The 18,570-nt window shown below is 47.0% G+C and overlaps 26 non-coding genes across 26 annotated transcripts; all 26 read right to left on the bottom strand.

The window, feature by feature from the left end:
* Nucleotides 1–95: 95 nt before the first annotated feature.
* LOC141061860 (U4 spliceosomal RNA) lies at nucleotides 96–236 on the bottom strand. Its single transcript, XR_012223682.1, has one exon. It is a non-coding gene; the product is annotated as a U4 spliceosomal RNA (small nuclear RNA).
* A 281-nt stretch (nucleotides 237–517) lies between these two features.
* On the bottom strand, nucleotides 518–658 carry LOC141062247 (U4 spliceosomal RNA). Its single transcript, XR_012224033.1, has one exon. It is a non-coding gene; the product is annotated as a U4 spliceosomal RNA (small nuclear RNA).
* A 283-nt stretch (nucleotides 659–941) lies between these two features.
* LOC141062933 (U4 spliceosomal RNA) lies at nucleotides 942–1,082 on the bottom strand. The gene has a single exon (XR_012224632.1). It is a non-coding gene; the product is annotated as a U4 spliceosomal RNA (small nuclear RNA).
* A 285-nt stretch (nucleotides 1,083–1,367) lies between these two features.
* On the bottom strand, nucleotides 1,368–1,508 carry LOC141060962 (U4 spliceosomal RNA). Its single transcript, XR_012222868.1, has one exon. It is a non-coding gene; the product is annotated as a U4 spliceosomal RNA (small nuclear RNA).
* A 285-nt stretch (nucleotides 1,509–1,793) lies between these two features.
* On the bottom strand, nucleotides 1,794–1,934 carry LOC141062496 (U4 spliceosomal RNA). The gene has a single exon (XR_012224257.1). It is a non-coding gene; the product is annotated as a U4 spliceosomal RNA (small nuclear RNA).
* A 283-nt stretch (nucleotides 1,935–2,217) lies between these two features.
* On the bottom strand, nucleotides 2,218–2,358 carry LOC141061861 (U4 spliceosomal RNA). The gene has a single exon (XR_012223683.1). It is a non-coding gene; the product is annotated as a U4 spliceosomal RNA (small nuclear RNA).
* A 281-nt stretch (nucleotides 2,359–2,639) lies between these two features.
* Nucleotides 2,640–2,780, bottom strand: LOC141060974 (U4 spliceosomal RNA). Its single transcript, XR_012222879.1, has one exon. It is a non-coding gene; the product is annotated as a U4 spliceosomal RNA (small nuclear RNA).
* A 285-nt stretch (nucleotides 2,781–3,065) lies between these two features.
* LOC141062508 (U4 spliceosomal RNA) lies at nucleotides 3,066–3,206 on the bottom strand. Its single transcript, XR_012224268.1, has one exon. It is a non-coding gene; the product is annotated as a U4 spliceosomal RNA (small nuclear RNA).
* A 283-nt stretch (nucleotides 3,207–3,489) lies between these two features.
* LOC141061862 (U4 spliceosomal RNA) lies at nucleotides 3,490–3,630 on the bottom strand. Its single transcript, XR_012223684.1, has one exon. It is a non-coding gene; the product is annotated as a U4 spliceosomal RNA (small nuclear RNA).
* Nucleotides 3,631–3,911: 281 nt separating this feature from the next.
* LOC141061419 (U4 spliceosomal RNA) lies at nucleotides 3,912–4,052 on the bottom strand. The gene has a single exon (XR_012223282.1). It is a non-coding gene; the product is annotated as a U4 spliceosomal RNA (small nuclear RNA).
* Nucleotides 4,053–4,337: 285 nt separating this feature from the next.
* On the bottom strand, nucleotides 4,338–4,478 carry LOC141062942 (U4 spliceosomal RNA). The gene has a single exon (XR_012224640.1). It is a non-coding gene; the product is annotated as a U4 spliceosomal RNA (small nuclear RNA).
* A 283-nt stretch (nucleotides 4,479–4,761) lies between these two features.
* Nucleotides 4,762–4,902, bottom strand: LOC141062233 (U4 spliceosomal RNA). The gene has a single exon (XR_012224020.1). It is a non-coding gene; the product is annotated as a U4 spliceosomal RNA (small nuclear RNA).
* Nucleotides 4,903–5,183: 281 nt separating this feature from the next.
* LOC141062861 (U4 spliceosomal RNA) lies at nucleotides 5,184–5,324 on the bottom strand. The gene has a single exon (XR_012224566.1). It is a non-coding gene; the product is annotated as a U4 spliceosomal RNA (small nuclear RNA).
* Nucleotides 5,325–5,607: 283 nt separating this feature from the next.
* LOC141061011 (U4 spliceosomal RNA) lies at nucleotides 5,608–5,748 on the bottom strand. The gene has a single exon (XR_012222913.1). It is a non-coding gene; the product is annotated as a U4 spliceosomal RNA (small nuclear RNA).
* A 283-nt stretch (nucleotides 5,749–6,031) lies between these two features.
* On the bottom strand, nucleotides 6,032–6,172 carry LOC141062438 (U4 spliceosomal RNA). The gene has a single exon (XR_012224206.1). It is a non-coding gene; the product is annotated as a U4 spliceosomal RNA (small nuclear RNA).
* A 281-nt stretch (nucleotides 6,173–6,453) lies between these two features.
* Nucleotides 6,454–6,594, bottom strand: LOC141062181 (U4 spliceosomal RNA). Its single transcript, XR_012223973.1, has one exon. It is a non-coding gene; the product is annotated as a U4 spliceosomal RNA (small nuclear RNA).
* A 283-nt stretch (nucleotides 6,595–6,877) lies between these two features.
* On the bottom strand, nucleotides 6,878–7,018 carry LOC141062538 (U4 spliceosomal RNA). Its single transcript, XR_012224296.1, has one exon. It is a non-coding gene; the product is annotated as a U4 spliceosomal RNA (small nuclear RNA).
* A 282-nt stretch (nucleotides 7,019–7,300) lies between these two features.
* LOC141061254 (U4 spliceosomal RNA) lies at nucleotides 7,301–7,441 on the bottom strand. The gene has a single exon (XR_012223132.1). It is a non-coding gene; the product is annotated as a U4 spliceosomal RNA (small nuclear RNA).
* Nucleotides 7,442–7,722: 281 nt separating this feature from the next.
* LOC141062070 (U4 spliceosomal RNA) lies at nucleotides 7,723–7,863 on the bottom strand. Its single transcript, XR_012223872.1, has one exon. It is a non-coding gene; the product is annotated as a U4 spliceosomal RNA (small nuclear RNA).
* A 276-nt stretch (nucleotides 7,864–8,139) lies between these two features.
* LOC141061982 (U4 spliceosomal RNA) lies at nucleotides 8,140–8,280 on the bottom strand. The gene has a single exon (XR_012223793.1). It is a non-coding gene; the product is annotated as a U4 spliceosomal RNA (small nuclear RNA).
* A 282-nt stretch (nucleotides 8,281–8,562) lies between these two features.
* On the bottom strand, nucleotides 8,563–8,703 carry LOC141062241 (U4 spliceosomal RNA). The gene has a single exon (XR_012224027.1). It is a non-coding gene; the product is annotated as a U4 spliceosomal RNA (small nuclear RNA).
* Nucleotides 8,704–8,985: 282 nt separating this feature from the next.
* Nucleotides 8,986–9,126, bottom strand: LOC141062686 (U4 spliceosomal RNA). The gene has a single exon (XR_012224429.1). It is a non-coding gene; the product is annotated as a U4 spliceosomal RNA (small nuclear RNA).
* A 285-nt stretch (nucleotides 9,127–9,411) lies between these two features.
* LOC141062697 (U4 spliceosomal RNA) lies at nucleotides 9,412–9,551 on the bottom strand. Its single transcript, XR_012224439.1, has one exon. It is a non-coding gene; the product is annotated as a U4 spliceosomal RNA (small nuclear RNA).
* Nucleotides 9,552–9,834: 283 nt separating this feature from the next.
* LOC141062385 (U4 spliceosomal RNA) lies at nucleotides 9,835–9,975 on the bottom strand. Its single transcript, XR_012224157.1, has one exon. It is a non-coding gene; the product is annotated as a U4 spliceosomal RNA (small nuclear RNA).
* Nucleotides 9,976–10,257: 282 nt separating this feature from the next.
* Nucleotides 10,258–10,398, bottom strand: LOC141062509 (U4 spliceosomal RNA). Its single transcript, XR_012224269.1, has one exon. It is a non-coding gene; the product is annotated as a U4 spliceosomal RNA (small nuclear RNA).
* A 285-nt stretch (nucleotides 10,399–10,683) lies between these two features.
* Nucleotides 10,684–10,824, bottom strand: LOC141062375 (U4 spliceosomal RNA). Its single transcript, XR_012224148.1, has one exon. It is a non-coding gene; the product is annotated as a U4 spliceosomal RNA (small nuclear RNA).
* Nucleotides 10,825–18,570: the final 7,746 nt, after the last annotated feature.

The following is an 18,570-nucleotide window of genomic DNA, read 5'->3' on the forward strand; positions in this document are numbered from 1 at the left end:
CCAAGAAACAAACATCAATCCATTGCTGTGAGAAGCAAGGCTTTTCTTCCACACTGGGAGAAGCTAAGACTGTCATTTGCATTCCATGAATTAAGTCTCCTGAGAGACCAACAAAAATTGCCAAAGCTGACTGTATTCCAAGTCATTATGGCGGGGTATTGGGAAAAGTTTTCAATTAGCAATAATCACGCCTTGGATAAACCTCATGGGCAACAATATTGCCACAGCGCAAAGATGAAAGAACAGAAGTGACCAAGGGCTTCCCGCTTCCAGGGCAGAACATTTTAAGCCATGGTGAGTTACAAATCACCACTAGCCCTCCACGCTGCTTCCAGGCATCCTTGGCTTACACATTCTAAGGGCTCAGTTAAGATGAAATTTTTGGCCATTACAGGCAGATTGCCTCACTCTCTCCTTCTGCTCCAGGAAACAAACATGAATCCATTGCTGTGAGAAGCAAGGCTTTTCTTCCACACTGGGAGGACCTAAGACTGTCATTTGCATACCATAGATTAAGTCTCCTGAGAGACCAACAAAAATTGCCAAAGCTGACTGTATTTCAAGTCATCATGGCGGGGTATTGGGAAAAGTTTTCAATTAGCAATAATCACGCCTCGGTTAAAAGTCATGGGCTAAGATATTGCCACTGCGCAAAGTTGAAAGAAATGTTGTGACCAATGCCTTCCTGCTTCCAAAGCAGAGCTTGTTTAAGCTACGGTGAGTTACAAATTCTCACTAGCCCTCCCACACTGCTTCCAGGCATCCTGGGCTTCCACATTCTGAGGGCTCAGGAAAGATGTAATTTTTGGCAATTACAGGCAGATTGCCTCACTCTCGCCTTCTGCTCCAAGAAACAAACATCAATCCATGGCTGTGAAAAGCAAGGCTTTTCTTCCACACAGGGAGGACCTAAGACTGTCATTTACATACCATAGATTAAGTCTCCTGAGAGACCAACAAAAATTGCCAAAGCTGACTGTATTTCAAGTCATCATGGCGGGGTATTGGGAAAAGTTTTCAATTAGCAATAATCACGCCTCAGTTAAACCTCATAGGCTACGATATTGCCACTGCGCAAAGTTTAAAGAACTGTTGTGACCAATGCCTTCCTGCTTCCAAAGCAGAGCTTGTTTAAGCTATGGTGAGTTACAAATTCTCACTAGCCCTCCCACACTGCTTCCAGGCATTCTGAGCTTCCACATTCTAAGGGCTCAGTTAAGATGAAATTTTTGGCAATTACAGGCAGATTGCCTCACTCTTTCCTTCTGCTCCAAGAAACAAACATCAATCCATTGCTGTGAAAAGCAAGGCTTTTCTTCCACGCTGGGAGGAGCTAAGACTCTGTTATTTGCATACAATGGATTAAGTCTCCTGAGAGACCAACAAAAATTGCCAAAGCTGACTGTATTTCAAGTCATCATGGCGGGGTATTGGGAAAAGTTTTCAATTAGCAATAATCACGCCTCGGTTAAACCTCATAGGCTACGATATTGCCACTGCGCAAAGTTGAAAGAACTGTTGTGACCAATGCCTTCCTGCGTCCAAAGCAGAGCTTGTTTAAGCTATGGTGAGTTACAAATTCTCACTAGCCCTCCCACACTGCTTCCAGGCATTCTGAGCTTCCACATTCTAAGGGATCAGTTAAGATGAAATTTTTGGCAATTACAGGCAGATTGCCTCACTCTCTCCTTCTGCTCCAGGCAACAAACATCAATCCATTGCTGTGAGAAGCAAGGCTATACTTCCACGCTGGGAGGAGCTAAGACTCTGTTATTTGCATACCATAGATTAAGTCTCCTGAGAGACCAACAAAAATTGCCAAAGCTGACTGTATTTCAAGTCATCATGGCGGGGAATTGGGAAAAGTTTTCAATTAGCAATAATCACGCCTCGGTTAAACCTCATGGGCTACGATATTGCCACTGCGCAAAGTTGAAAGAACTGTTGTGACCAATGCCTTCCTGCTTTCAAAGCAGAGCTTGTTTAAGCTACGGTGAGTTACAAATTCTCACTAGCCCTCCCACACTGCTTCCAGGCATCCTGGGCTTCCACATTCTGAGGGCTCAGGAAAGATGTAATTTTTGGCAATTACAGGCAGATTGCCTCACTCTCGCCTTCTGCTCCAAGAAACAAACATCAATCCATTGCTGTGAGAAGCAAGGCTTTTCTTCCACACTGGGAGAAGCTAAGACTGTCATTTGCATTCCATGAATTAAGTCTCCTGAGAGACCAACAAAAATTGCCAAAGCTGACTGTATTCCAAGTCATTATGGCGGGGTATTGGGAAAAGTTTTCAATTAGCAATAATCACGCCTTGGATAAACCTCATGGGCAACAATATTGCCACAGCGCAAAGATGAAAGAACAGAAGTGACCAAGGGCTTCCCGCTTCCAGGGCAGAACATTTTAAGCCATGGTGAGTTACAAATCACCACTAGCCCTCCACGCTGCTTCCAGACATCCTTGGCTTACACATTCTAAGGGTTCAGTTAAGATGTAATTTTTGGCAATTACAGGCAGATTGCCTCACTGTCGCCTTCTGCTCCAAGAAACAAACATCAATCCATTGCTGTGAGAAGCAAGGCTTTTCTTCCACACTGGGAGAACCTAAGACTGTCATTTACATACCATAGATTAAGTCTCCTGAGAGACCAACAAAAATTGCCAAAGCTGACTGTATTTCAAGTCATCATGGCGGGGTATTGGGAAAAGTTTTCAATTAGCAATAATCACGCCTCGGTTAAACCTCATAGGCTACGATATTGCCACTGCGCAAAGTTGAAAGAACTGTTGTGACCAATGCCTTCCTGCGTCCAAAGCAGAGCTTGTTTAAGCTATGGTGAGTTACAAATTCTCACTAGCCCTCCCACACTGCTTCCAGGCATTCTGAGCTTCCACATTCTAAGGGATCAGTTAAGATGAAATTTTTGGCAATTACAGGCAGATTGCCTCACTCTCTCCTTCTGCTCCAGGCAACAAACATCAATCCATTGCTGTGAGAAGCAAGGCTATACTTCCACGCTGGGAGGAGCTAAGACTCTGTTATTTGCATACCATAGATTAAGTCTCCTGAGAGACCAACAAAAATTGCCAAAGCTGACTGTATTTCAAGTCATCATGGCGGGGAATTGGGAAAAGTTTTCAATTAGCAATAATCACGCCTCGGTTAAACCTCATGGGCTACGATATTGCCACTGCGCAAAGTTGAAAGAACTGTTGTGACCAATGCCTTCCTGCTTTCAAAGCAGAGCTTGTTTAAGCTACGGTGAGTTACAAATTCTCACTAGCCCTCCCACACTGCTTCCAGGCATCCTGGGCTTCCACATTCTGAGGGCTCAGGAAAGATGTAATTTTTGGCAATTACAGGCAGATTGCCTCACTCTCGCCTTCTGCTCCAAGAAACAAACATCAATCCATTGCTGTGAGAAGCAAGGCTTTTCTTCCACACTGGGAGAAGCTAAGACTGTCATTTGCATTCCATGAATTAAGTCTCCTGAGAGACCAACAAAAATTGCCAAAGCTGACTGTATTCCAAGTCATTATGGCGGGGTATTGGGAAAAGTTTTCAATTAGCAATAATCACGCCTTGGATAAACCTCATGGGCAACAATATTGCCACAGCGCAAAGATGAAAGAACAGAAGTGACCAAGGGCTTCCCGCTTCCAGGGCAGAACATTTTAAGCCATGGTGAGTTACAAATCACCACTAGCCCTCCACGCTGCTTCCAGACATCCTTGGCTTACACATTCTAAGGGTTCAGTTAAGATGTAATTTTTGGCAATTACAGGCAGATTGCCTCACTCTCGCCTTCTGCTCCAAGAAACAAACATCAATCCATTGCTGTGAGAAGCAAGGCTTTTCTTCCACACTGGGAGAACCTAAGACTGTCATTTACATACCATAGATTAAGTCTCCTGAGAGACCAACAAAAATTGCCAAAGCTGACTGTATTTCAAGTCATCATGGCGGGGTATTGGGAAAAGTTTTCAATTAGCAATAATCACGCCTTGGTTAAACCTCATGGGCTACGATATTGTCACTGCGCAAAGTTGAAAGAACTGTTGTGACCAATGCCTTCCCGCTTCCAAATCAGAGCTTGTTTAAGCTACGGTGAGTTACAAATTCTCAATAGCCCTTCCACACTGCTTCCAGGCATCCTGAGCTTCCACATTCTAAGGGCTCAGTTAAGATGAAATTTTTGGCCATTACAGGCAGATTGCCTCACTCTCTCCTTCTGCTCCAAGAAACAAACATCAATCCATTGCTGTGAGAAGCAAGGCTTTTCTTCCACGCTGGGAGGAGGTAAGACTCTGTTATTTGCATACAATGGATTAAGTCTCCTGAGAGACCAACAAAAATTGCCAAAGCTGACTGTATTTCAAGTCATCATGGCGGGGTATTGGGAAAAGTTTTCAACTAGCAATAATCCCGCCTCGGTTAAACCTCATGGGCTACGATATTGCCACTGCGCAAAGTTGAAAAAATTGTTGTGACCAATGCCTTCCTGCTTCCAAAGCAGAGCTTGTTTAAGCTATGGTGAGTTACAAATTCTCACTAGCCCTCCCACACTGCTTCCAGGCATCCTGGGCTTCCACATTCTGAGGGCTCAGGAAAGATGTAATTTTTGGCAATTACAGGCAGATTGCCTCACTCTCGCCTTCTGCTCCAAGAAACAAACATCAATCCATTGCTGTGAGAAGCAAGGCTTTTCTTCCACACTGGGAGAAGCTAAGACTGTCATTTGCATTCCATGAATTAAGTCTCCTGAGAGACCAACAAAAATTGCCAAAGCTGACTGTATTCCAAGTCATTATGGCGGGGTATTGGGAAAAGTTTTCAATTAGCAATAATCACGCCTTGGATAAACCTCATGGGCAACAATATTGCCACAGCGGAAAGATGAAAGAACAGAAGTGACCAAGGGCTTCCCGCTTCCAGGGCAGAACATTTTAAGCCATGGTGAGTTACAAATCACCACTAGCCCTCCACGCTGCTTCCAGGCATCCTTGGCTTACGCATTCTAAGGGCTCAGTTAAGATGAAATTTTTGGCCATTACAGGCAGATTGCCTCACTCTCTCCTTCTGCTCCAAGAAACAAACATGAATCCATTGCTGTGAGAAGCAAGGCTTTTCTTCCACACTGGGAGGACCTAAGACTGTCATTTGCATACCATAGATTAAGTCTCCTGAGAGACCAACAAAAATTGCCAAAGCTGACTGTATTTCAAGTCATCATGGCGGGGTATTGGGAAAAGTTTTCAATTAGCAATAATCACGCCTCGGTTAAACCTCATGGGCTAAGATATTGCCACTGCGCAAAGTTGAAAGAACTGTTGTGACCAATGCCTTCCCGCTTCCAAATCAGAGCTTGTTTAAGCTACGGTGAGTTACAAATTCTTAATAGCCCTTCCACACTGCTTCCAGGCATCCTGAGCTTCCACATTCTAAGGGCTCAGTTAAGATGAAATTTTTGGCAATTGCAGGCAGATTGCCTCACTCTCTCCTTCTGCTCCAAGAAACAAACATCAATCCATTGCTGTGAGAAGCAAGGCTTTTCTTCCACACTGTGAGGACCTAAGACTGTCATTTGCATACCATAGATTAAGTCTCCTGAGAGACCAACAAAAATTGCCAAAGCTGACTGTATTTCAAGTCATCATGGCGGGGTATTGGGAAAAGTTTTCAATTAGCAACAATCACGCCTCGGTTAAACCTCATGGGCTAAGATATTGCCACTGCGCAAAGTTGAAAGAAATGTTGTGACCAATGCCTTCCTGCTTCCAAAGCAGAGCTTGTTTAAGCTACGGTGAGTTACAAATTCTCACTAGCCCTCCCACACTGCTTCCAGGCATCCTGGGCTTCCACATTCTGAGGGCTCAGGAAAGATGTAATTTTTGGCAATTACAGGCAGATTGCCTCACTTTCGCCTTCTGCTCCAAGAAACAAACATCAATCCATTGCTGTGAGAAGCAAGGCTTTTCTTCCACACTGGGAGAAGCTAAGACTGTCATTTGCATTCCATGAATTAAGTCTCCTGAGAGACCAACAAAAATTGCCAAAGCTGACTGTATTCCAAGTCATTATGGCAGGGTATTGGGAAAAGTTTTCAATTAGCAATAATCACGCCTTGAATAAACCTCATGGGCAACAATATTGCCACAGCGCAAAGATGAAAGAACAGAAGTGACCAAGGGCTTCCCGCTTCCAGGGCAGAACATTTTAAGCCATGGTGAGTTACAAATCACCACTAGCCCTCCACGCTGCTTCCAGGCATCCTTGGCTTACACATTCTAAGGGTTCTGTTAAGATGTAATTTTTGGCAATTACAGGCAGATTGCCTCACTCTCGCCTTCTGCTCCAAGAAACAAACATCAATCCATTGCTGTGAGAAGCAAGGATTTTCTTCCACACTGGGAGGACCTAAGACTGTCATTTACATACCATAGATTAAGTCTCCTGAGAGACCAACAAAAACTGCCAAAGCTGACTGTAATTCAAGTCATCATGGCGGGGTATTTGGAACAGTTTTCAATTAGCAATAATCACGACTCGGTTAAACCTCATAAGCTACGATATTGCCACTGCGCAAAGTTGAAAGAACTGTTGTGACCAAGGCCTTCCCGCTTCCAAAGCAGAGCTTGTTTAAGCTATGGTGAGTTCCAAATCCTCACTAGCCCTCCCACACTGCTTCCAGGCATCCTGGGCTTCGGCATTCTAAGGGCTCAGTTAAGATGTAATTTTGGGCAATTACAGTTAGATCGCCTCACTCTCTTCTTCTGCTCCAGGCAACAAACACCAACCCATTGCTTTGGGAAGCAAGGCTTCTCTTCCACACTGGGAGGAGCTAAGACAGTCATTTGCATACAATGGATTAAGTCTCCTGAGAGACCAACAAAAATTGCCAAAGCTGACTGTATTTCAAGTCATCATGGCAGGGTACAGGGAAAAGTTTTCAATTACCAATAATCAAGCCTCAGTTAAACCTCATGGGCTACGATATTGCCACAGTGCAAAGATGAAGGAACAGAAGTGACCAAGGGCTTCCCGCTTCCAAGGCAGAACTTGTTTAAGCCATGGTGAGTTCCAAATCACCACTAGCCCTCCACGCTGCTTCCAGACATCCTGGGCTTCCACATTCTGAGGGCTCAGGAAAGATGTAATTTTTGGCAATTACAGGCAGATTGCCTCACTCTCGCCTTCTGCTCCAAGAAACAAACATCAATCCATTGCTGTGAGAAGCAAGGCTTTTCTTCCACACTGGGAGGACCTAAGACTGTCATTTGCATACCATAGATTAAGTCTCCTGAGAGACCAACAAAAATTGCCAAAGCTGACTGTATTTCAAGTCATCATGGCGGGGTATTGGGAAAAGTTTTCAATTAGCAATAATCACACCTCGGTTAAACCTCATGGGCTACGATATTGACACTGCGCAAAGTTGAAAAAACTGTTGTGACCAATGCCTACCCGCTTCCAAAGCAGAGCTTGTTTAAGCTATGGTGAGTTACAAATTCTCACTAGCCCTCCCACACTGCTTCCAGGCATCCTGGGCTTCCACATGCTAAGGGCTCAGGAAAAACAATTTTTGGCAATTACAGGCAGATTGCCTCACTCTCTCCTTCTGCTCCAGGAAACAAACATCAATCCGCTGCTGTGAGAAGCAAGGCTTTTCTTCCACGCTGGCAGGAGCTAAGACTGTCATTTGCATACCATGAATTAAGTCTCCTGAGAAACCAACAAAAATTGCCAAAGCTGAGTGTATTTCAAGTCATCATGGCGGGGTATTGGGAAAAGTTTTCAATTAGCAATAATCACACCTCGGTTAAACCTCATGGGCTACGATATTGCCACGGCGCAAAGTTGAAAGAACTGTTGTGACCAATGCCTTCCTGCTTCCAAAGCAGGGCTTGTTTAAGCTACGGTGAGTTACAAATTCTCACTAGCCCTCCCACACTGCCATCCTGGGCTTCCACATTCTGAGGGCTCAGGAAAGATGTAATTTTTGGCAATTACAGGCAGATTGCCTCACTCTCGCCTTCTGCTCCAAGAAACAAACATCAATACATTGCTGTGAGAAGCAAGGCTTTTCTTCCACACTGGGAGAAGCTAAGACTGTCATTTGCATACCATGGATTAAGTCTCCTGAGAGACCAACAAAAATTGCCAAAGCTGAGTGTATTTCAAGTCATCATGGCGGGGTATTGGGAAAAGTTTTCAATTAGCAATAATCACACCTCGGTTAAACCTCATGGGCTACGATATTGCCACAGAGCAAAGATGAAGGAACAGAAGTGACCAAGGGCTTCCCGCTTCCAAGGTAGAACTTGTTTAAGCCATGGTGAGTTCCAAATCACCACTTGCCCTCCACGCTGCTTCCAGACATCCTGGGCTTCCACATTCTGAGGGCTCAGGAAAGATGTAATTTTTGGCAATTACAGGCAGATTGCCTCATTCTCGCCTTCTGCTCCAAGAAACAAACATCAATCCATTGCTGTGAGAAGCAATGCTTTTCTTCCACACTGGGAGAAGCTAAGACTGTCATTTGCATACCATGGATTAAGTCTCCTGAGAGACCAACAAAAATTGCCAAAGCTGAGTGTATTTCAAGTCATAATGGCGGGGTATTGGGAAAAGTTTTCAATTAGCAATAATCACACCTCGGTTAAACCTCATGGGCTACGATATTGCCACAGAGCAAAGATGAAGGAACAGAAGTGACCAAGGGCTTCCCGCTTCCAAGGTAGAACTTGTTTAAGCCATGGTGAGTTCCAAATCACCACTTGCCCTCCACGCTGCTTCCAGACATCCTGGGCTTCCACATTCTGAGGGCTCAGGAAAGATGTAATTTTTGGCAATTACAGGCAGATTGCCTCATTCTCGCCTTCTGCTCCAAGAAACAAACATCAATCCATTGCTGTGAGAAGCAAGGCTTTTCTTCCACACTGGGAGAAGCTAAGACTATCATTTGCATACCATGGATTAAGTCTCCTGAGAGACCAACAAAAATTGCCAAAGCTGACTGTAATTCAAGTGATCATGGCGGGGTACTGGGAAAAGTTCTCAATTAGCAATAATCACGCCTCGGTTAAACATCATGGGCTACAATATTGCCAATGCGAAAAATTGAAAGAACTGTTGTGACCAAGGCCTTCCCGCTTCCAAAGCAGAGCTTGTTTAAGCTATGGTGAGTTCCAAATCCTCACTAGCCCTCCCACACTGCTTCCAGGCATCCTGGGCTTCCGCATTCTAAGGGCTCAGTTAAGATGTAATTTTTGGCAATTACAGGTAGATTGCCTCACTCTTTTCTTCTGCTCCAGGCAACAAACACCAACCAATTGCTTTGGGAAGAATGGCTTCTCTTCCACACTGGGAGGAGCTAAGACAGTCATTTGCATACAACGGATTAAGGTTCCTGAGAGACCAACAAAAATTGCCAAAGCTGACTGTATTTCAAGTCATCTTGGCGGGGTATTGGGAAAAGTTTTCAATTACCAATAATCACGGCTCAGTTAAACCTCATTGGGCTACAATAATGCCATTGCGCAAAGATGAACCAACTGAGGTGATCAAGGGCTTCCAGCTTCCAAAGCAGAGCTTGTTTAAGCTACGGTGAGTTACAAATTCTCACTAGCCCTCCCACACTGTTACCAGGCATCCTGAGCTTCCACATTCTAAGGGCTCAGTTAAGATGAAATTTTTGGCAATTACAGGCAGATTGCCTCACTCTCTCCTTCTGCTCCAGGCAACAAACATCAATTCATTGCTGTGAGAAGCCAGGCTTTTCTTCCATGCTGGGAGAAGCTAAGACTGTCATTTGCATACCATGGATTAAGTCTCCTGAGAGACCAACAAAAATTGCCAAAGCTGACTGTAATTCAAGTCATCATGGCGGGGTATTGGGAAAAGTTTTCAATTAGCAATAATCACGCCTCGGTTAAACCTCATGGGCTACGATATTGCCACTGCGCAAAGTTGAAAGAACTGTTGTGACCAAGGCCTTCCCGCTTCCAAAGCAGAGCTTGTTTAAGCTATGGTGAGTTCCAAATCCTCACTAGCTCTCCACGCTGCTTCCAGGCATCCTTGGCTTACACATTCTAAGGGTTCAGTTAAGATGTAATTTTTGGCAATTACAGGCAGATTGCCTCACTCTCGCCTTCTGCTCCAAGAAACAAACATCAAACCATTGCTGTGAGAAGCAAGGCTTTTCTTCCACACTGTGAGGACCAAAAACAGTCATTTGCTTACCACTGATTAAATCTCCTGAGAGACCAAAAAAAATTGCCAAAGCTGACTGTATTTCAAATCATCATGGCGGGGTATTGGAATAAGTTTTCAATTAGCAATAATCACGCCTCGGTTAAATCTCATAGGCTACGAGTTTGCCACTGCGCAAAGTTGAAAGAACTGTTGTGACCAATGCCTTCCTGCTTCCAAAGCAGAGATTGTTTAAGCTACGGTGAGTTACAAATTCTCACTAGCCCTCCCACACTGCTTCCAGGCATCCTGAGCTTCCACATTCTAAGGGCTCAGTTAAGATGAAATTTTTGGCAATTACAGGCAGATTGCCCTAATCTCTCCTTCTGCTCCAGGCAACAAACATCAATCCATTGCTGTGAGAAGCAAGGCTTTTCTTCCATGCTGGGAGGAGCTAAGACTCTGTTATTTGCATACACTGGATTAAGTCTCCTGAGAGACCAACAAAAATTGTCAAAGCTGACTGTATTTCAAGTTATCATGGCGGGGTATTGGGAAAAGTTTTCAATTAGCAATAATCACGCCTCGGTTAAATCTCATGGGCTACAATATTGCCACTGCGCAAAGTTGAAAGAACTGTTGTGACTAGAGTTGAGCGAAATGGGTCGAAAAAATTCAAAAGTGGCCGACTTTTGGCAAAGTCGGGTTTCATGAAACGAAACCCGACCCTAGGATGAGGTCGGCCACGAGGTCGGCGACTTACGCGCCAAAGTCGCGTTTCAAAAGTTTGTTTTGCGCTCTTTTTCAGCCAATCAGGATCCACGGACACTGTGGGCAACGTGATGACCTAGGCACGGGTCACCACCATCTTTCAGAAGGGCATGCAAGTGATTGGCTTGCTTTGGTGGGCGTCACAGGGGGTATAAAAGGGCGTGCACGCCGACCGCCATCTTACTTCTGCCGATCTTAGTATAGGGAGAGGTTGCTGCTGATTCTGTAGGGAGAGCGTTAGGCAGGGAAGAAGACAAAAAAACTGCTTCTGCTGCTAGCGATTTGGCCTGCACAACACACAAGTCACTGTGTGTGCAGTGCAAGGGGAGGCTATATTGTGGTGTGTATCAGTGGTGTTGGTTGTTGGGCTGCCTTTTAAGGCTTCCTGACACGCTGGCATTGCTGTTTACCCACTGCTCTGCAAACTGCTTTTTTAAAAGCAATCCAATCTCCCTTATCCTCTAGTCACTTTTGTCACAGCTGTGCCATCGAGCCTGTCACATAGCGCTCAGATATCAGTGGGCCTCACACAATTCACAAGTGTCCAGTGTCCAAAAGTGTGCGCAGAGATTCAAAATCTCCATTATCCTCTCGTCACTTTGGTCACAGGCAGCTGTGCCATCGAGCGTGTCACATAGCGCTCAGATATCAGTGGGCCTCACACAATCCACAAGTGTCCAGTGTCCAAAAGTGTGCGCAGAGATTCAAAATCTCCATTATCCTCTCGTCACTTTGGTCACAGGCAGCTGTGCCATCGAGCGTGTCACATAGCGCTCAGATATCAGTGGGCCTCACACAATCCACAAGTGTCCAGTGTCCAAAAGTGTGCGCAGAGATTCAAAATCTCCATTATCCTCTCGTCACTTTGGTCACAGGCAGCTGTGCCATCGAGCCTGTCACATAGCGCTCAGATATCAGTGGGCCTCACACAATCCACAAGTGTCCAGTGTCCAAAAGTGTGCGCAGAGATTCAAAATCTCCATTATCCTCTCGTCACTTTGGTCACAGGCAGCTGTGCCATCGAGCGTGTCACATAGCGCTCAGATATAAGTGGGCCTCACACAATCCACAAGTGTCCAGTGTCCAAAAGTGTGCGCAGAGATTCAAAATCTCCATTATCCTCTCGTCACTTTGGTCACAGCTGTGCCATCGAGCCTGTCACATAGCGCTCAGATATCAGTGGGCCTCACACAATCCACAAGTGTCCAGTGTCCAAAAGTGTGTGCAGAGATTCAAAATCTCCATTATCCTCTCGTCACTTTTGTCACAGGCAGCTGTGCCATCGAGCCTGTCACATAGCGCTCAGATATCAGTGGGCCTCACACAATCCACAAGTGTCCAATGTCCAAAAGTGTGCGCAGAGATTCAAAATCTCCATTATCCTCTCGTCACTTTGGTCACAGCTGTGCCATCGAGCCTGTCACATAGCGCTCAGATATCAGTGGGCCTCACTCAATCCACAAGTGTCCAGTGTTCAAAAGTGTGCGCAGAGACTCAAAATCTCCATTATCCTCTTGTCACTTTGGTCACAGGCAGCTGTGCCATCGAGCGTGTCACATAGCGCTCAGATATCAGTGGGCCTCACACAATCCACAAGTGTCCAGTGTCCAAAAGTGTGCGCAGAGATTCAAAATCTCCATTATCCTCCCGTCACTTTGGTCACAGGCAGCTGTGCCATCGAGTGTGTCACATAGCGCTCAGATATCAGTGGGCCTCACACAATCCACAAGTGTCCAGTGTCCAAAAGTGTGCGCAGAGATTCAAAATCTCCATTATCCTCTCGTCACTTTGGTCACAGGCAGCTGTGCCATCGAGCGTGTCACATAGCGCTCAGATATCAGTGGGCCTCACACAATCCACAAGTGTCCAGTGTCCAAAAGTGTGCGCAGAGATTCAAAATCTACATTATCCTCTCGTCACTTTGGTCACAGGCAGCTGTGCCATCGAGCGTGTCACATAGCGCTCAGATATCAGTGGGCCTCACACAATCCACAAGTGTCCAGTGTCCAAAAGTGTGCGCAGAGATTCAAAATCTCCATTATCCTCTCGTCACTTTGGTCACAGGCAGCTGTGCCATCGAGCCTGTCACATAGCGCTCAGATATCAGTGGGCCTCACACAATCCACAAGTGTCCAGTGTCCAAAAGTGTGCGCAGAGATTCAAAATCTCCATTATCCTCTCGTCACTTTGGTCACAGGCAGCTGTGCCATCGAGCGTGTCACATAGCGCTCAGATATCAGTGGGCCTCACACAATCCACAAGTGTCCAGTGTCCAAAAGTGTGCGCAGATATTCAAAATCTCCATTATCCTCTCGTCACTTTGGTCACAGCTGTGCCATCGAGCCTGTCACATAGCGCTCAGATATCAGTGGGCCTCACACAATCCACAAGTGTCCAGTGTCCAAAAGTGTGCGCAGAGATTCAAAATCTCCATTATCCTCTCGTCACTTTGGTCACAGGCAGCTGTGCCATCGAGCCTGTCACATAGCGCTCAGATATCAGTGGGCCTCACACAGTCAACAAGTGTCCAGTGTCCAAAAGTGCGCGCAGAGATTCAAAATCTCCATTATCCTCTCGTCACTTTGGTCACAGGCAGCTGTGCCATCGAGCGTGTCACATAGCGCTCAGATATCAGTGGGCCTCACACAATCCACAAGTGTCCAGTGTCCAAAAGTGTGCGCAGAGATTCAAAATCTACATTATCCTCTCGTCACTTTGGTCACAGGCAGCTGTGCCATCGAGCGTGTCACATAGCGCTCAGATATCAGTGGGCCTCACACAATCCACAAGTGTCCAGTGTCCAAAAGTGTGCGCAGAGATTCAAAATCTACATTATCCTCTCGTCACTTTGGTCACAGGCAGCTGTGCCATCGAGCGTGTCACATAGCGCTCAGATATCAGTGGGCCTCACACAATCCACAAGTGTCCAGTGTCCAAAAGTGTGCGCAGAGATTCAAAATCTCCATTATCCTCTCGTCACTTTGGTCACAGGCAGCTGTGCCATCGAGCCTGTCACATAGGGCTCAGATATCAGTGGGCCTCACACAGTCAACAAGTGTCCAGTGTCCAAAAGTGCGCACAGAGATTCAAAATCTCCATTATCCTCTCGTCACTTTGGTCACAGGCAGCTGTGCCATCGAGCGTGTCACATAGCGCTCAGATATCAGTGGGCCTCACACAATCCACAAGTGTCCAGTGTCCAAAAGTGTGCGCAGAGATTCAAAATCTACATTATCCTCTCGTCACTTTGGTCACAGGCAGCTGTGCCATCGAGCGTGTCACATAGCGCTCAGATATCAGTGGGCCTCACACAATCCACAAGTGTCCAGTGTCCAAAAGTGTGCGCAGAGATTCAAAATCTCCATTATCCTCTCGTCACTTTGGTCACAGGCAGCTGTGACATCGAGCCTGTCACATAGCGCTCAGATATCAGTGGGCCTCACACAATCCAAAAGTGTCCACTGTCCACAAGTGTGTGCAGAAATTCTAAATCTCCCCTGTCCTATAGACACCTTGTACCTTGTTTTACATTACTATATAGTTTGTTGGATTTTGTCTACATTTCTACCAAAAATGAGGAAGGCTGGTGGAAGAGGCCGTGGAATTGGGCGGGGGTTGGCAGATGGTAATGATGGTGTTGGTGGTGGATCTGATGGTAGTGGCAAGAGCAAAATAGGACCCAATGCAGGAGGTGCTGACCCTTCGTCATCGTCTGGCTACATAAGGCCTCGAACGCTTACTTTTCTAGGAGTTGGCAAACCGCTTTTAAAGGCAGAGCATCAGGAAAAAGTTTTGTCTTACATTGCTGACTCAGCCTCCAGCTCTATCGCCACCTCTTCTTCAGTTGTAAAAAGTTAAAGCACTGAGTCGTCATTGGAGGCTCATGTTCATGAACCACACCTTTCCTTGTGTCCTTCACCCCAACCAAGATTGAAGGATGACGCAGGCCATACTACTGATTACTCCATGGAGCTGTTTTCACATACCATGCCTGGATTATCAAGTGAAATGGTGAATTACCCAGGCCAAGATGAATCTGACATGGAGTGCACTGATGCACAGCCGCTGATGGATGATTCTGCTGGTACATTCACTCAGAGCACTACATTGTCCTCGCAGTGTACAGAGCCAGATTTTGACCCTGATGAGACTCAGGTGCCCCTTCCCGCACACTATACCACCATACACGGTGACACAGAGAAAGGTGCACATGACATAGAAGAGGAGGTGATGGATGACCCAGTTGTTGACCCAGATTGGCATCCATTGGGGGAAGAGGGTGCTGCTTCCAATATCTCAGATGAGGAGCATCCACAGCAGACATCGACATCGCAACAGCTGTTATCTGGCAGGCCCGGAGCACTCCAAAGACAGGTTCCAAACATCAAAAGAGTTGCTGGACAGCTTGTCCAGAGGGTCAAAAGATCACAGCGTGCTAGGCCGCAAAATGTCTGCCAAAGTAGGAAGAGTGCAGTGTGGCACTTTTTTGAACAAAATCCTCATGATCAGGCCAAGGTTATCTGTAAGAAGTGCGCAAAGACCTTTAGCCGAGGGAAAAATCTGAAAAATTTGAATACCAGTTGCATGCTTAGACATTTAACCAGCATGCACTTGCAAGCGTGGACACAACACCAAACCTCAAGTGCCACATGTGCAACTGATCACAACGAAGGTAGTCAGCAACGCTACATTGTTTCCCCCACTGTAAGCCCACCGGTTAGCACAGCAGCAAATGTTGAGGTGTCGTTGCAAGACCACAGCAGTCAGGGAATCCCACTGTTATATCAACGAAAGACTGATTCTAGGCCATCAGAAAGAACACCAACTCCATCACCATCATCAACCCTCTCTCAGTCCACCCTGTCCACCGCTACTTCCACCATATGCAGCTCTCAAGTCCAGCTCACCCTCCCAGACACTATGAGTAGGTCAAGAAAGTACTCAGTCTCTCATCCGCGTACACTGGGTTTGAACGCCCACATTGCCAAACTAATCTCGTTTGAGATGATGCCCTTTCGGTTGGTGGAAAGCACAGCTTTCCGCGAACTCATGGCCTATGCAGTACCACGCTATGATCTACCCAGTCGCCACTTCTTCTCTCGCAAAGCCATCCCAGCCCTCCACCATCATGTGAAAGACCGCATTGTCCATGCACTCAAGCAGTCAGTGAGCGGAAAGGTGCACCTCACAACTGATGCATGGTCCAGTCGGCATGGCCAGGGCCGTTACGTGTCCATCACTGCGCACTGGGTTAATGTGGTGGATGCAGGGTCCACAGGGGACAGCAGTGGTGGGACAGTGCTGTCTAGCCCACGGTATAGGAAACAGTTGGCTGTAGGCGTTCGACCCTCCTCCTCCTCCTCCTCCTCCAGAAGCAAAAGCTCGTCCACAGAGCGCAGTCGTACGAGCACTCCATCTGCAGCTGCCACTGTTGCACACGATGTGTCCCCCTATCGAGCAGCTAGTGGAAAGCGTCAGCAGGCTGTGTTGCAGATGATGTGTTTGGGCGACAGACACACCGCCGAGGTGCTGGCCGAGTACTTGAAGCGACAAACTGAGTCATGGCTGGGCAGTGTACATCTTGAGGCAGGCAAGGTAGTTAGTGATAACGGCCGTAATTTTGTGGCAGCCATAGCCCTTTCAAAACTCAGCCACATACCTTGCTTGGCTCACACCTTGAACCTGGTGGTGCAGTGCTTCCTCAAAAATTATCCGGAGTTAACAGCCCTGCTCCAGAAGGTGCAAAGACTGTGCGCGCACATCCGCCGGTCGCCTGTACACTCCGGTCGTATGCAGAAGCTGCAGCGATTGCTCCACCTTCCCAACCACCGCCTCATTATCGACATTGCAACAAGGTGGAACTCCACCCTGCACATGGTGGAGCGGCTGTGCGAGCAAAGGCAGGCCATAATGCATTTGTGGGAGGATACACGGCCAGGCACTTTGAGAGCAGACATGGAGTTGACAGGCGTGCAGTGGTCGAAGCTGAAAGACCTTTGTAAAGTCCTTCAGTGTTTTGAGGAATGCACACGGCTGGTAAGCGCAGACGACGCCATCCTAAGCATGAGCATCCCACTTATGCGTCTGCTCATGCAAACTTTGACGCACCTTAAGGAGCAGGCGTCTGCAGCCAATGTTGATGAGGAGGAAGAGGAGGAGGGAATCCTTGATGACATTCAGCCATTGTCTGCTCAGGGACCTCTCCTGGACGAGGTGGAGGAAGAAGAGGAGGAGGAGGAGGATGATGGGGATGATTACTTAGGGGAGGAGGATGCATCTCGTGGGGCAAGTGAAAATGTTGGCGTGGCAAGGTCTGGTACAGGGTTTGTGCGTGACTGGAGGAATGTGGATTTGCCAGAAAGTGCTCCTCCACCCAGCACTCGCAGTGCATCATTGACACCGGGAACATTGGCCCACATGTCAGATTATGCCTTGCGGATCCTAAAAAGGGACCCCCGCATTGCCAAAATGATGAACGATGACGACTACTGGTTGGCCAGCATCCTGGATCCACGCTATAAAGGCAAATTACAAAACATCATGCCACAGGAGAACCTTGACCTAATATTGGCTAATAAACAAGCAACTCTGGTAAATCGGTTGCTTGAGGCATTCCCAGCACACAGCAGCGGTGATGGTTCTCACACGAGCCGTACGGGCCGGGGGCAGCTTGGCAGAGGTGTTCGTGGTGCACACAGCAGAAGTGGCGTTGGAGACAGGGGTTTCATGACAATGTTGTGGACTGATTTTTCAAATACCGCTCACACAACTGGTAATACTGCATCGATGGAAAGTGACAGGAGACAGCAGTTGTCAACTATGGTTACAAACTACTTTTCCTCCCATATCGATGTTCTCCCACACAGGTCATTCCCCTTTGACTATTGGGCCCCTAAACTGGACACCTGGCCTGAATTGGCCCAATATGCCTTACAGGAGCTCGCTTGCCCAGCTGCAAGTGTGCTATCGGAAAGAGTCTTCAGTGCAGCTGGATCAATCCTGACAGAAAAAAGGACCCGTCTGTCAACCCAAAATGTGGATGATCTAACCTTCATTAAAATGAACCACGCATGGGTTTCCAAGGATTTTGTCCCACCTTCCCCTGATGACACATAGGGTGACAGAAAAATGGCTTGCTTTGGTCCACCTCTTCCTGGTACTTCACCTATTTCGCCTTTTGCATCAGCTGAATGTCCAACATCAACATATGCCACTTTCTAAAACTCCCTAACTGTGCTGCCTCCCCCCCCATGGCCAGGGTCACCACCTACCGCACGACACCATGCGAGTGCCGTTGCCCTAGACAGGTGGGTAGGCCGACTCTTGGGCACGGGCACTGGCACAGGGTCCCTCATAGTGCAATCAAGTGTCTCTGACGGTGGTGGTGCACACCCGCCGTCAGACACACCGCTGTACTATGAGGGGCCCAGTGCCAGTACCGACGCCCACGAGTGGGCCCCCCTTGCTTGGGCAGGGCCCCAGCATTTGCAATCTTTACCTCTCCCTGCTCCTCCGCTGTGTAATCTGGGCCGTCAAATCCATACTGTGCCTGACACCGTCTGAGCCTGCCTCCTGAGACATATATTTTGAATATGTACGCTAAC

The sequence above is a fragment of the Dendrobates tinctorius genome, unplaced genomic scaffold (assembly GCF_039654945.1).
Source record: "Dendrobates tinctorius isolate UK_male_01 unplaced genomic scaffold, ASM3965494v1 ptg000245l, whole genome shotgun sequence".
Lineage (NCBI taxonomy): Eukaryota > Metazoa > Chordata > Amphibia > Anura > Dendrobatidae > Dendrobates > Dendrobates tinctorius.